The following is a 16,282-nucleotide window of genomic DNA, read 5'->3' on the forward strand; positions in this document are numbered from 1 at the left end:
GTAATTTAGTGGGGGGAGTTTTTCTCGTAATTTAGTTTATTTAATTTAATTGTAATTAATTGTTGGTAGTTTAGGTAATTAGTTTAATGATAGTGTAGTGTTAGGTGTAATTGTAGCTTAGTTTAGGATTTATTTCAAAGGTAATTTTGAACTTATTTTAGCTAGGTATTTATTAAATAGTTAATAACTATTTAATAACTATTGTACCTAGCTAAAATAAATATAACGTTGCCTGTAAAATAAATATAAATCCTATGCTAGCTACAATGTGACTATTAGTTATATTGTAGCTAGCTTAGGGTTTATTTTATCGGTAAGTATTTAGTTTTAAATAGGAATAATTTATTTAATTATGCTAAATTAATTTAGTCTAATTTAAATTATATTTAAATTAGGGGGTGTTAGGGTTAGGGTTAGACTTAGGTTTAGGGACAGCCAATAGAATGCAAGCTCAAGCTGATTGCCTGATTGGATCAGCCAATCGGATTGAACTTCAATCTGATTGGCTGATTGAATCAGCCAATCAGATTTCTCCTACCTTAATTCCGATTGGCTGATAGAATCCTATCAGCCAATCGGAATTTGAGGGACGCCATCTTGGATGACGTCCCTTAAAGGAACCTTCATTATTCATTAGTCCGTCGGTGAAGGAGGATGTTCCGCGTCAGCGGGATGAAGATGGATCCGGAAGACAGAAGATAGAAGATGCCGCTTGGAAGAAGACATCGCCCGGATGGAAGACCTCTTCTTTGTCACTTGGATCAAGACTTCGCCCGGATGGAGGACCTCTTCTTTGCCGATTGGATCAAGACTTCTACCGGATGGAGGACCACATCGCCCGGATACTTTGGGGCAATGCCCCGCAAAAAGCCCTTTTAAGGGCTGGTAATAGAGCTGATTACTTTTGTAATTTAGAATAGGGTATGGAATTTTTTTATTTTGGGGGGCTTTTTTATTTTATTAGGGGGCTTAGATTAGGTGTAATTAGATTAAAATTCTTGTAATATTTTTTTTTTGTAATTTAGTGGGGGTTTTTTGTATTATAGATTAGTTTATTTAATTGTATTTTAGTTTAGCTAATTGTAGGTAATTTATTTAATTAATTTAATGATAGTGTAGTATTAGGTTTATTTGTAACTTAGGTTAGGATTTATTTTACATGTAATTTTGTAATTATTTTAACTAGGTAGCTATTAAATAATTAATAACTATTTTATAGCTATTGTACCTAGTTAAAATAAATACAAAGTTGCCTGTAAAATAAATATAAATCCTAAAATAGATACAATGTAATTATTAGTTATATTGTAGCTATATTAGGGTTTATTTTCTAGGTAAGTATTTAGTTTTAAATAGGAATAATTTATTTAATAATATGAATATTATTTTGTTTAATTTAAATTATATTTATGTTAGGGGGTGTTAGGGTTAGACTTAGGTTTAGGGGTTAATAACTTTACTATAGTAGCAGCGACATTGCTGGCGGGAGATTAGGGGTTAATAATTGTAGGTAGGTGGCGGCGATGTTAGGGAGGGCAGATTAGGGGTTAATAATATCTATTATAGTGTTTGCGAGGCGGGAGTGCGGCAGTTTAGGGGTTAAAAAATGTATTATAGTGGCGGCGAGGTCCGGTCGGCAAATTAGGGGTTAATACTTGTAGTTAGGTAGCAGCGACATTGGGGGGGCAGATTAGGGGTTAATAAATATAATATAGTTGTCGGCGATGTTAGGGGCAGCCGATTAGGGGTTCATAGGTATAATGTAGGTGGCGGCGGTGTCTGGTCGGCAGATTAGGGGTTAAAAAATGTTATTATAGTGGCGGCGATGTGGGGGGCCTCAGTTTAGGGGTACATAGGTAGTTTATGGGTGTTAGTGTACTTTATATCACAGTAGTTAGGAGCTTTCTATTCCGGCGTTAACCCATAAAGCTCTTAACTACTGACTTTTTTTGTCAGTAGGAGTCTTGTCGGTAGAGGGTCTACCGCTCACTTCTTCCAAGACTCCAAATACCGGCGTTAGGCAGATCCCATAGAAAAGATAGGATACGCAATTGGCGTAAGGGGATCTGCGGTAGCCTGGAGTCGCGGTAAGGAAGTGAGCATTAGACCCTTTCCTGGCTGACTCTAAATACCAGCGGGCGGTAAAAAGCAGCGTTAGGACCCCTTAATGCTGCTTTTGACGGCTAACGCCAAACTCTAAATCTAGCCGCAAGATAATTAAGAAATGTTGATAATAGAAATAAAATAGAAAATTGTTTAAAATTGCACATTCTATCTGAATCATGGAATACAAATTATCCGCCACCTTGAGAGGATGAGAATCAGTGGTTCTAAGACTGCAGCTTTTTCTTAACTAGTATTGCTTGTGCAAGTTAGCATCACTAGGCCTCCAAAACTGTAATTGCAGCGTTATAAAGGGAGCCCATTGTGTTCAGATTTGAACTGTCATGCAACGCCGCTCTAGCCGTTACTCTGGGATATTCTCTATCATTCCGACTCGACGCCAGGATAACAAGAGTACTGGGCAAGTTCTGTCTGATAGAGGAGTATCCCACGAGCATTACATGAACATTGTTACTTACAAGTATTAAACGTTATGGGCTAGATTGCAAGTGGCGCGCTAAATAATTTATTTGCTTGCATGAAAAAAAATCTTTAACTAAACTTTTAATGTGGGTATGATAGCATGAAAGTTAATTTTTTAGTCAGTCTATTGTAGGCAATATTTGTAGCAACTGGTTCCCAAACAAATTGCTTCTCATCATATATCATTTTTTATACCCAGAATTTTTTTTAGAAAGTCTTCCAAAACATCAAGAATTTGCACTGGGAACAGCAGTAGTAACAAAAAGCTAAATAGTAAAACAATTCAGGACTACATGTGAAGAACCGGGATAGTATAGTATAATCACTATAAGTACATTGGTTCATCAAAAATGCGAACATTAGTGATGAGGATTATGAAAATTAGTGGTTCCTTTTTTATGACAATTTGAAGAGTACCAGGACACACAAAGAGCAAAATTCCAACTCATTTTATATTTATAGAGGTCTGAAAAAATATCACAAATTTTTTTTTTTCTATGCAAAAGATACTTTGGTTGATTAAACCACTTTCAAAAATCTGATATATAGTGTAGAAAACTCACCACAAAGTCAAAGTGTGTAAATTGCAGATTTTTTAAGTTATTTGTGCCTGCCCCTCACCACAAACGCTTACCAGTTTCGTTTTATTATAATTGCTCTGCATTTATCTCATAACCATTAACTTATCGATACATAGGGGCCCATTTAGCAAGCTCCGTATGGAGCTTGTGGGCGCGTGTTTCTGGCGAGTCTTCAGACTCGCCAGAAACAGCAGTTATGAAGCAGCGGTCTAAAGACCGCTGCTCCATAACCCTGTCCGCCTGCTCTGAGCAGGTGGACAGGAATCGCCAGAAATCAACCTGATCGAGTATGATCGGGTTGATTGACACCCCTCTGCTGGCAGCCAATTGGCCTGCTGGCTGCTCTTGTGAGCTGCTGGTGAAATGCTGAATATGGAGAGCGTATTGCTCTCCGCATTCAGCGAGGTCTTGCGGACCTGATCCACAGTGTTGGATCAGGTCCGCAAGACCTTTCTTAAATAGGGGCCATAGAATGAGTTCCACTGTCAAAGATAACAGTATCACAAAAAGGCATTGAAACCCTTTAAAAAACTACACCTACTATAAAAGCAGTCTACTCTAACATACACACAAAGCAAACTTTAAAAGTCAGTCCCTTCTTTTGTATAATTTTAACTATGTTTTTCTGGCAATATAGATTTGCAAATATTCTACACTTACAGACATTTACATTAACAGTGTTTCAAGCATGTTTCAGAAGTTATTGCAGTTGTAATATTTTTGACTGCTAAGTAAAAGATTCATTTTTCCTGTGCAAAATTTCATGTATTGGGCAAATATAGATGTTAATAGCAAGAACAACCAATAAAGAAAGGTGAAGCAAGACTCAGTGAATTTAGAACACAATCTTGCTTTCACAGCAAACCTCATTGACATCGCACAAATTTCTAAAAGTATAACTCATTAAGGGCTAGATTACAAGGGGAGTGGCATTTAATGCTTCCGCTCGAGCTTTAACTCTGCTAGAAGTAAGCATTTTGCATGTGTTGGGTTGCGCTAGTATTACAAGTTGAAAGAAAACTGTTTTCATTCCTGCACTAACCCAACACACGTAAAAAAGCCAAACAACTTTCCAATTTATTTATTTGATCAAATTTGCTTTGATTTCATATCCTTTGTTGAAAAGCATTCCTAGGTAGGCTCAGGAGCTGAAAGCTAGCTGCTGATTAGTGACTGCACATATATGCCTCTTGTCATTTACTTACTTATGTCGTCAGCTAGCTCCAAGTATTGAATTGCTGCTTATTAAAAAAAGTATACTAAGAGAATGAAGCAAAATTGATAATAGAAATAAAATAGAAAGTTGATAATCATATAAAATGTTTGATCAATCTGAATTATGAAAGAAAAATGTTGGGTTCTATCTCTCTTTAAATAAAAAGTTTTCTTTGTGGTATATTTGCTGAAGCTACCTTACAGTGGGTCAGATTACAAGTGGTGTTTAGCGCTTTGCTCACACACAAACACTGCCAGAAGTAAACTTTTAAAGTGTTGGGGTTAATGCTCCTATTACAAGTTGAAAGTAAAATGTTTGGGGCATATTTATCAAATTCCGTATGGAGCTTGATGCCCCGTGTTTAAAGTCTAAAGAACGCTGCCCATATCCTGTCCGCCTGCTCTGAGGCCGCGGACAGAAATAAACCCGATCAAATACAATCGGGTTGATTGACATCCCCTGCTAGCGCAAATCTGCAGGGGGCGGCAATGCACCAGCAGTTCTTGTTAATATGCTGTCAGCATTTATCGATGTGCAGCGGAAATGATACGCTAATTCGTATCATGTCCGCTCGCACATTGTTAAATATGCCCCTTTGAGTACAAGCGAAAGCCAACGCGCATTGACTTCAGAATTTCGGATATTGTTACCAAGCTAACATCTTCTCCCCAAGAAATTAAATGGAGAGCACAAACTGGAAAAAAAACGAACACTAATCGCTCGCACACTAAACTGACAGGAGTTATATCTACAGCTCTAATCTGAAGGTAGCAATGAATATTTTGTATTCCAATGTTCTTCACATAGAAGAACATTTTTTCTTAATATAGAATTTATATATATATATATATATATATATATATATATATATACATACATATATACTGTATATATGTATATATATATATATATATATATATATATATACACAGTATATATATATATATATATATATATATATATATATATATATATATATATATATATATGATGTATTTTATGTAAATTCTATGTCTATACCGATAGATAGATAGATAGATAGATAGATAGATAGAGAAAGGGACTGTTTTTGTGTCCCGAAACGTCACATTTATAATAAAAGATTCTATCACAGCTGGCTGAAGTCTAGTGAGTGCTTTATCCTTATTGAATATTATTCATCATCCACATAGCACCCTGGCAGTTGAAGACTGATAGTGAGAGTGCATACACCTTACGTTGATTGTTGTATATATATATATATATATATATATATATATATATATATATATACAGTATCTCACAAAAGTGAGTACACCCCTCACATTTTTATAAATATTTTATTATATATTTTCATGTGACAACACTGAAGAAATTACACTTTGCTACAATGTAAAGTAGTGAGTGTACAGCCTGTATAACAGTGTACATTTGCTGTCCCCTCAAAATAACTCAACACACAGCCATTAATGTCTAAACCATTTGCAACAAAAGTGAGTACACATCTAAGTGGAAATGTCCAAATTGGGCCCAAAGTGTCAATATTTGGTGTGGCCACCATTGTTTTCCAGCACTGCCTTAACCCTCTTGGACATTGAGTTCACCAGAGCTTCACAGGTTGCCACTGGAGGCCACTTTCAACCCTCCATGACAACATCACGGAGCTGGTGGGTGTTAGAGACCTTGCGCTCCCCCACCTTCAGTTTGAGGATGCCCCACAGATGCTCAATAGGGTTTAGATCTGGAGACATGCTTGTTCAGTCCATCACCTTTACCCTCAGCTTCTTTAGCAAAGCAGTGGTCGTCTTGAAGGTGTGTTTGGGGTTGTTATCATGTTGGAATACTGTCCTGCGGTCCAGTCTCAGAAGGAAGGGGATCATCATCTGCTTCAGTATGTCACAGTACATATTGGCATTCATGGTTCCCTCAATGAACTTTAGCTCCCCAGTGCCAGCTGCACTCATGCAGGCCCAGACCATGACACTCCCAACTCAATGCTTGACTGTAGGCAAGACACACTTGTCTCATCGGACCACAGGACATGGTTCCAGTAATCCATCTCCTTAGTCTGCTTGTCTTCAGCAAACTGTTTACAGACTTTTTTGCGCATCATCTTTAGAAGAGGCTTCATTCTGGGACGACAGCCATGCAGACCAGTTTTATGCAGTGTGTGGTATATGGTCTGAGCACTGACAGGCTGATCCCCCCACCCCTTCAACCTCTGCAGCAATGCTGGCAGCACTCATACGTCTATTTCCCAAAGACAACCTCTGGATATGACGCTGAGCACGTGCACGAAACTTCTTTGCTCGACCATGGCGAGGCCTGTTCTGAGTGGAACCTGTCCTGTTAAACCGCTGTATGGTCTTGCCCACTGTGCTGCAGCTCAGTTTCAGGGTCTTGGCAATCTTCTTATAGCCTAGGCCATCTTTATGTAGAACAACAATTCTTTTTTTCAGATCCTCAGAGTTCTTTGCCATGAGGTGTCACGTTGAACTACCAGTGACCAGTATGAGAGAGTGTGAGAGATAACACCAAATATAACACACCTGCTCCCCATTCACACCTAAGACCTTGTAACACTAACAAGTCACATGACACCGGGGAGGGAAAAAGGCTAATTGGGCCCAATTTGGACATTTCCACTTAAGGGTGTACTCACTTTTGTTGCCAACGGTTTAGACATTAATGGCTGTGTTTTGAGTTATTTTGAGGAGACAGCAAATTTAAACAGTTATACAGGCTGTACACTCACTACTTTACATTGTATCAAAGTGTCATTTCTTCAGTTTTGTCACATGAAAAGATATAATAAAATATTTACAAAAATTTGAGGGGTGTACTCACTTTTGTGAGATACTATATAGATATAACAATATGTATTTAAAAATGAATAGAACATTTTCCCCTATGCAAAGAACATTGGAATGTAAAATATTTACATACAAACATAGAAACACATGAATACACACACACACATATATATGTATATATATATATATATATATATATATACACACACACATACATTAACATGTATATATATATATAAATACATATATATATATATATATATATATATATATATATATATATATATATATATATATATATATATATATATATATACATTACAGGTAGTGTGGAAGGCAATGAAAATCGAAGTCAGCAAAACAACAATGCTGTTTATTTTAAGAAATAAAAAAAAAAAAAAAAAATGAAAAAAAATATGGTCTCGATGCATGTGACATATTGGATCATTACAGGTAATAAAATTAATTGCCATGGATTCACCCATCAAAAACAATCAAAACATGAAATAAAGATAAAGTGTAGCTATCTAATGATAGCTTTATAGTTACAGCAAAAAAATAAAATGTAATGATTGATCTCAATGTAGATTAATTAGTTAGTTTGCAATATATCTCCATCTTAGCAAATATAGAATGTTATATTTTTATTTAAATGCAAAAGTTAAATCTGAAATGGTTCAGGAAATTCATCTTCATTGTGTTTCTCTACTAAAATACGGCTAGATTATGAGTTTTTGTCGGTAAGGGGTGCATTGCTAACGCACAGTTTTTCCTTACCGCTCACCTATAGTAACGCTGGCATTACGGGTCTTAAGAAACCCGGCGTTAGCCGCAAAAAAGTGAGCGTAGAGCAGAATTTAGCTCCACATCTCACCTCAATACCAGGTTACAGGTAAAAGAGCTGATTACTTTGGGACAATGATCCACAAAAAGCCCTTTTAATGGCTATTTGTAATTTAGTATAGGGTAGGGATTTTAATTATTTTGGGGGGCTTTTTTATTTTATTGGGGGGATTAGATTAGGTGTAATTAGTTTAATTTTTTTTTTTTTATTATTTTATTATTTTCTGTAATTTAGTGTTTGTTTTTTTCCGTAATTTAGTTTATTTAATTTAATTGTAATTAATTGTAGTTATCTTAGGTAATTAATTTAATTATAGTGTAGTGTTAGGTGTAATTGTAACTTAGGTTAGGTTTTATTTTACAGGTACTTTTGTATTTATTTTAACTAGGAAGTTATTAAATAGTTAATAACTATTTAATAACTATTCTACAAAGTTAAAATAAATACAAACTTGCCTGTAAAATAGAAATAAACCCTAGGCTAGCTACAATGTAACTATTAGTTATATTGTAGCTATTTTAGGGTTTATTTTATAGGTAAGTATTTAGTCTTAAATAGGAATAATTTATTTAATTGTAGTAATTTTATTTCAATATATTTAAATAATATTTAAGTTAGGGGGTGTTAGGGTTAGACTTAGATTTAGGGGTTAATACATTTAATATAGTGGCAGCTACGTTGGGGTCGGCAGATTAGGGGTTAATAATATTTAACTAATGTTTGCGAGGTGGGAGTGCGGCGGTTTAGGGGTTAATACATTTATTGAAGTGACGGCAATGTCCGGTTAGGCAGATTAGGGGTTAAAAATTTTAATGTAGTGTTTGCGATGTGGGGGGGCCTCAGTTTAGGGGTTAATAGGTAGTTTATGGGTGTTAGTGTAAGTTTTATCACTTTAGTTAAGAGTTTTATGGTACGGTGTTAGCCCATAAAACTCTTAACTACTGACTTTTAAATGCGGTAGGAGTCTTGACAGGAGAGGGTGTACCGCTCACTTTTTCCAAGACTCGTAATACTGGCACTAGGCAAGTCCAATTGAAAAGATAGGATATGCAATTGACGTAAGTGGATTTGCGGTATGCTCGAGTCGCGGAAAAAAACTGAGCAGTACACCTGTACCTGCCAGACTCATAATACCAGCGTTAGGAAAAAAGCAGCGTTGGGACCTCTCAAACCTGCTTTTTCACCCTAACGCAAAACTCGTAATCTAGGGGATATTTTGTATAAAAAAAATTATTTATTGAATGGAAATGTATATTCAACGATCTGTCCTACTTTCATGTATACAGAGGATTCCTATATTTTGTAATAATACTGTTATAATATAAATACATTATAATTTTCCCCAAATGCTTAATCACTTGAAAGTGATGCAGAATAATTATATAAAAAAAAAAACAGAATAGAAAGCAACATAAGAATATCTATTTAAAAGAGGAAGATATTTTAGCCCTGAATTTTATCAATAGCCATATCATATTGAAAAGTGACCAGCAATCTGAGACTTGCATGGGAGTGTACATCTGACAAGTGGTTACTTTATTTCCCTCTTCAGTGTAAGGAAGTTTAATATGAAATCTAATCAGATTATGGTGAATTTCTATGATATTACAGTAAAGTGTGAACTCAGCACTGATAATATTGATTGGCTGTTTTTTCAGCATTTAGCTCTACTCATACAGCACTAACTCTGGTGAGTGAAAATATTTTTGAGGTAAATTAGCTTCCTTTTTTACATAGAGATATTCAAGTGTTATTCTATAATCACTTTTTTTACTGATATGCTGAATCACTTTCAGGCAATTTAGTAGGCAATTTAGTAGGAGTAACAAATGTCCCTTTAAATCAATATTCAAGTCCTTTTTTTATTTATGCATCACAAATTATTTACTGAAATGTGAAAGAGCAACATGCAAAGAATAATGTTTTACAAGCATTTAAAACTGAAAAATAAGTATTGTCCAGAGACAAACCCCTTGAAAAGCCCCCTGTTGTTTTTCTTACTTTCTTTGGTGTGACATATCAGAGAGAGGTATAAATTAGGTCTGTCACATATAAATTAATAATTTTTCAGTATATAGGAATGTTAGGGTTCTGGATTCCATGGAATACTCTCCAGCCACTCTGGGGTAAGTGAACACAATTTTCAGAGGTAAATTACAGGTAAAGCATACAAAGTAAAAAATGAAGGACACTGATTATGTATAACAATTTATGGGGAATTATTTTTTTATTGTAAACATTTAGCAAAAATTGTGTTATGGAGGACAAGTAATGGATGATTCCATTAGCTGATTAATTCCACCTTAACACCTGATAAAGGGCCAGTTTACGAGTGGAGCGCAAGTTCTTGCACCTGAGCGATAAGGGGTTTATTATGGGGTTTGGGCTTGTTGGGCTTACAGCTGGTATTTCAATTTGAAAGTAAACATGATTGCTTGATCGCAATCGCGATTTACACTAAAATTTTTACCGTAACTTCAAAGCTGTGGTTAACTGTTTTGCGAAACACATAAAAAATACATTACAAAGTACAGTTACACTCATAATAACACTATGTAATAAAAAAATATTGATGGATTATGTGAAGGTTTGTTTGATAAAGCAACATATGATTTTTTATATGTCACCACTCCAATTACTCCCATTTTCGATCACCTACCCAAAACACACAAGGGCTTGGACTCTGTTAAGGGCTGCCCGATAGTTTCAGGTATTGGGTTGTTGCTAGAACATCTCTCTGAGTGGCTTGATGCCATACTTCAACCACTAGTGTCAACCAATCTTAGTTATTTGAGAGATTCATCACACTTACTACTTCTGTTGAATGATGTACAATGGAAAGATTCTTTGAGTTGGTTGACAGTAGATGTTGTTTCCTTATATTCTAGCATCCCCCACAATATGGTTTTAACAGCCATTGACTTTTTCCTAAATTTAAACACTATGTACACTGACAAGGAAAAACAGTTTGTACTTAGAGTAACCAGATTTCTGTTGGAACACAATTATTTCCTGTTTAAGGGGTTTTACTTCCTTCAACTGAGAGGTACTGCAATGAGGGCAAAATTTTCCCCATCATTTGCCAACCTCTTCATGGGGTGGCTAGAATGCAGTATGATTTTCTCAGATGGCAACCCCTTCAGAAAGGAAAAAAAAAAATTTCAGAAGATTTATAGATGATCTTATTTTCATCTGGAAGTCAGATGAAGTGTCAGCAGGTTTTTTTGTGGAGTATTTGAATGACAATCATTTTGGGATCTCTTTCACTGCTGAATAAAAAAAGGAAAGTATTCATTTTCTTGACATTACTTTGTCTGGAAACCTGATGGCACAACGGGTTGATACTAGTGTTTATAGAAAACCCATTTCGGGTAACACTTTACTGTGTGCATAAAGTTCCAACCTAAAACATGTGTTCAGTGGCATTGCCAAAAGCTAATTTATGAGAGCCAAAATAATCTCTAATGATGAGGTAGAATTTAAGCAGGAGAGTAACACTATTGCAAAGAGATTGGAGGAAAGAGGTTATAAAAAGAATGTTATAGCAAAAGCATTAAATCAGGTAAAACCTTTGAGCAGAGACACTCTCCTGCTTACAAAGAAAAAGAAAAAACAAGAACAGCACCCTCTGTTTATAACCCAATATTCTAGACAGTTTTACACTATATGTGACATTGTAAAAAAAGTATATTCCACTAATACTTGGTGATGAAATACTTAAGGAAGAAATAGAAAAGGGATGTAGATTTGTTTTTTCAAAAAACATGACTCTAGGGAATATGTTGTCCCAGAGTATGCTTCCAGATAAAAAACGGATGAGCTCTTGGCTTACCTATAATGGAAATTTTAGGTGTGGAAAAAGCCAGTGCAAGGCATGCGATTACCAAAAAAGCGGTGATACAATCCTTTTCTACAGTAATGGGAAACAGTTTCATGCAAAAGGATATGTCACGTGCAGCAGCTGGGAAGCTCTGCAGTTCTCTCTGTGTGCTTGATTGACAGGTGTCTGAGCCACCCCTTCCTGATGATGTCACAACCAGGCTTTTTATTCTTGGCTTCCTGTTTCTCCAGTGCCAGTTTGTTTGTTAACTTTTTGGCTTCTGATAGGATTTCGCTGAGGAATCTCTCTAACTGCTGCTTTTCTGTTGCCAATCTCTTCAAGGATTTACTATGCTGGATTTACCTTCAACCTCCTGATTACCTGTCTCCAAACAATGCAAGTACTGTTTGTTTTGTGAAACTTTCAAACTTCCTGTTTACCTGCTGCAAACCCTGCATATTCAGACTACTCTGTGTACTGCCAAACTATTCAAATACTGTTATTTCTGTGAAACCTTCAATCTGCATGTTTACCTGTTTCCAAACTCTGCAAATACAATTATTCAGTGTAAACCTTCAAACTGCTTGATATCCTGTTGCCAATCTCAACAAGTACTGATTAATCTGTGTTAACCTTCAAACTACCAGCTTACATGTTGCTATCTCTGCAAGTTCTGACAACACAGTGTTAACCTTCAAACTACCTGATTACATATTGTTAATTCTGCAAGTTCTGACTACACAGTGTTTACCCTCAAACTGCCTGATTACCTGTTGCATACTCTGCAAAGACTGTCTACACAATGTTAACTCTCAAACTGCCTGATTACCTGTTGCATACTCTGCAAAGACTGTCTACTCAGTGTTAACCCTCAAACTGCCTGATTACCTGTTGCATACTCTGCAAAGACTGTCTACACAGTGTTAACCTTCAGACTGCCTGATAACAAATGACCTACTCCTGCATTATTAAATGTTTCCTGTTTTACCCTTCTTCTGTCTGAGTATAAGTGGACTATCCCTGCTCTCCTGATACTGTGGAAGACATTTCCTGAAACCAGTTCCTTATTCAGAAGTCTCTTGGCTTACCTATAATGGAAATTTTAGGTGTGGAAAAAGCCAGTGCAAGGCATGCGATTACCAAAAAAGCGGTGATACAATCCTTTTCTACAGTAATGGGAAACAGTTTCACGCAAAAGGATATGTCACGCTCAGCAGCTGGGAAGCTCTGCAGTTCTCTCTGTGTGCTTGATTGACAGGTGTCTGAGCCACCCCTTCCTGATGATGTCACAACCAGGCTTTTTATTCTTGGCTTCCTGTTTCTCCAGTGCCAGTTTGTTTGTTAACTTTTTGGCTTCTGATAGGATTTCGCTGAGGAATCTCTCTAACTGCTGCTTTTCTGTTGCCAATCTCTTCAAGGATTTACTATGCTGGATTTACCTTCAACCTCCTGATTACCTGTCTCCAAACAATGCAAGTACTGTTTGTTTTGTGAAACTTTCAAACTTCCTGTTTACCTGCTGCAATCCCTGCATATTCAGACTACTCTGTGTACTGCCAAACTATTCAAATACTGTTATTTCTGTGAAACCTTCAATCTGCATGTTTACCTGTTTCCAAACTCTGCAAATACAATTATTCAGTGTAAACCTTCAAACTGCTTGATATCCTGTTGCCAATCTCAACAAGTACTGATTAATCTGTGTTAACCTTCAAACTACCAGCTTACATGTTGCTATCTCTGCAAGTTCTGACAACACAGTGTTAACCTTCAAACTACCTGATTACATATTGTTAATTCTGCAAGTTCTGACTACACAGTGTTTACCCTCAAACTGCCTGATTACCTGTTGCATACTCTGCAAAGACTGTCTACACAGTGTTAACTCTCAAACTGCCTGATTACCTGTTGCATACTCTGCAAAGACTGTCTACTCAGTGTTAACCCTCAAACTGCCTGATTACCTGTTGCATACTCTGCAAAGACTGTCTACACAGTGTTAACCTTCAGACTGCCTGATAACAAATGACCTACTCCTGCATTATTAAATGTTTCCTGTTTTACCCTTCTTCTGTCTGAGTATAAGTGGACTATCCCTGCTCTCCTGATACTGTGGAAGACATTTCCTGAAACCAGTTCCTTATTCAGAAGTCTATCTGGCTGATATCATGAATTACTTTGGCACAGGCTAACCCTGCTCCATATCGTGAGTACTTTGTTTTTTGGAGGTTGTCATGGGGTCACATCCTGGATTAAACTCAGAGTGCAAGGGTGTTGTTTAAGTTCGCCCTAGCATTTGGGTCTTCTTCTGGACATTTCCTAACCTGACAGTACAAACTGGCCATAATTTGGACCCTGACGAGTTATCCAGGGCTGTGGCTCTACAAGGGCAACTTCTAGGAAATCATTCTGCTCATTTGCAATCTTTGGATTCCAAGCTTGACCAGATTACTGCTCTGCTACATAACCTCTTCGCTCCTTCTCAAGCGACGGTGACTCCTGCTGCCACTGCTACTAGCACCAATGCTGTCTTTAATCCACCTCAAACTGTTGGACAGAATATACCACGAATCCCACTTCCAGATAAATATGATGGTAATCCTGAAGCATGCCGTGGATTCCTTAATCAGTGTCGTTTACACTTCAGAAACAATCCTCAAGTTTTTTCCAATTCTACTTCCAAAATCACCTTTATTATTTCTCTCTTGAAGGGTAAGGCTCTAGCCTGGGTGTCCCCTCTTTTAGAGAAGAATGATCCGTTACTACAGGATGTGGAATTATTTGTGTCCATTTTTTCTTCTGTTTTTGACAAGCCTGGGCGGTCTGCAGCTGCTGAGGCAGGATTGTTGGATCTGAGACAGGGATCCCTTTCGGTAGCTCAATATGCTATTGAATTTAGGACTTTAGCCGCAGAAACTGATTGGAACCATGGAGCCTTACGGGCAGTCTTTCGCAAAGGACTTTGCGAACGCCTTAAGGATGAACTTGTATTTCGGGAACTCCCTGATTCATTGGAGGGTCTTATCAATTTATGTATTACTCTTGACGCCCGGCATTCTGAACGTCTTCAGGAGAGAGATAGGAATTGGAGATCCTTTGTTAAATCTTCTTTTTGTCCTCCTATTCGAACCTCAAGTCTTTCTAATAATAATTCCCAATCTCCTGAGTCTTTGGAACCCATGGAAGTAGGAGCTATTAAATTGTCAGAAGCTGAACGCCATAGAAGGCGTGCTCTTGGGTTATGTCTGTATTGTGGTACCAAAGGACATTTACTGAAGGACTGTCCTATCCAGCCAGTAAAAGCCAAGGCTTAACTTTTGATAGAGGGACAGAGTTAAGCCAGAATCCCATGTCTTCCCTCAATTCTAAACTTTTTGTTCCTGTAACTATCTCTTTTGGAAACACCAAGTTTCGAGCTCAAGCTCTCATCGATTCTGGAGCTGCTGGAGTATTCATTGATTCAAACTTTGCTGACTCTCTCAGGATTCCTCTTCAAGCCAAGAAACAGTTAATTAAGGTAACTACTGTCAGTGGACAGCCTCTAGGTACTGGTATCATACAACATTCTACCATTCCTCTTCTTTTGACTGTGGGCATACTTCATTCTGAAATTATTCGTTTTGATGTCATTTCTTCTCCCCACATACCATTGATTCTGGGGTTACCTTGGTTGCAGCTTCATGATCCAGTTTTCTCATGGTCTAAAGGAGAACTTATTTCCTGGGGAACTACCTGTTTCAAACATTGCCTGCAAAATCCCTCTAAACCATCCTGTCCTGTCGTAGCTATGGTGGAAGTTCCTCAATCATTGCCCAATTACTATCATGCCTTTTGTGATGTGTTTTCTAAAAAAGAGGCTGAGACGTTACCTCCACACCGGATATTTGACTGTCCTATCGAATTGTATTCAGGGGCTCCTCTACCTAAGGGAAGGACCTATCCCCTCTCTCATTAAGAAAATGTCTCTCTTGAGGAATACATAAAGGACAACTTAGCCAGAGGATTCATTCGTCCTTCCTCTTCACCTGTGGGTGCAGGTTTTTTCTTCATTGTTAAAAAAGATGGAGGTCTTCATCCCTGTATTGATTATCGAGCCTTGAATCAGATTACTGTCAAAAACAGCTATCCTCTGCCGCTCATTTCTGAGTTATTCGATCGTCTTCAAGGTGCTTCTATTTTTTCCAAGTTAGATCTCCGTGGGGCCTACAATCTGGTCAGAATCCGTAAAGGAGACGAATGGAAGACGGCATTTAACACTAGATTTGGTCACTACGAGTATCTAGTAATGCCATTTGGATTGTGCAATGCACCAGCAGTATTTCAGCACTTTGTCAACGAAATCTTCAGAGATTATCTAAATCAATTTGTTATCATTTACCTCGATGACATTCTAATCTATTCGAAAACATTACAGGAACATGTACATCATGTAAGACTGGTTCT

The sequence above is a fragment of the Bombina bombina genome, chromosome 1 (assembly GCF_027579735.1).
Source record: "Bombina bombina isolate aBomBom1 chromosome 1, aBomBom1.pri, whole genome shotgun sequence".
Classification (NCBI taxonomy): domain Eukaryota; kingdom Metazoa; phylum Chordata; class Amphibia; order Anura; family Bombinatoridae; genus Bombina; species Bombina bombina.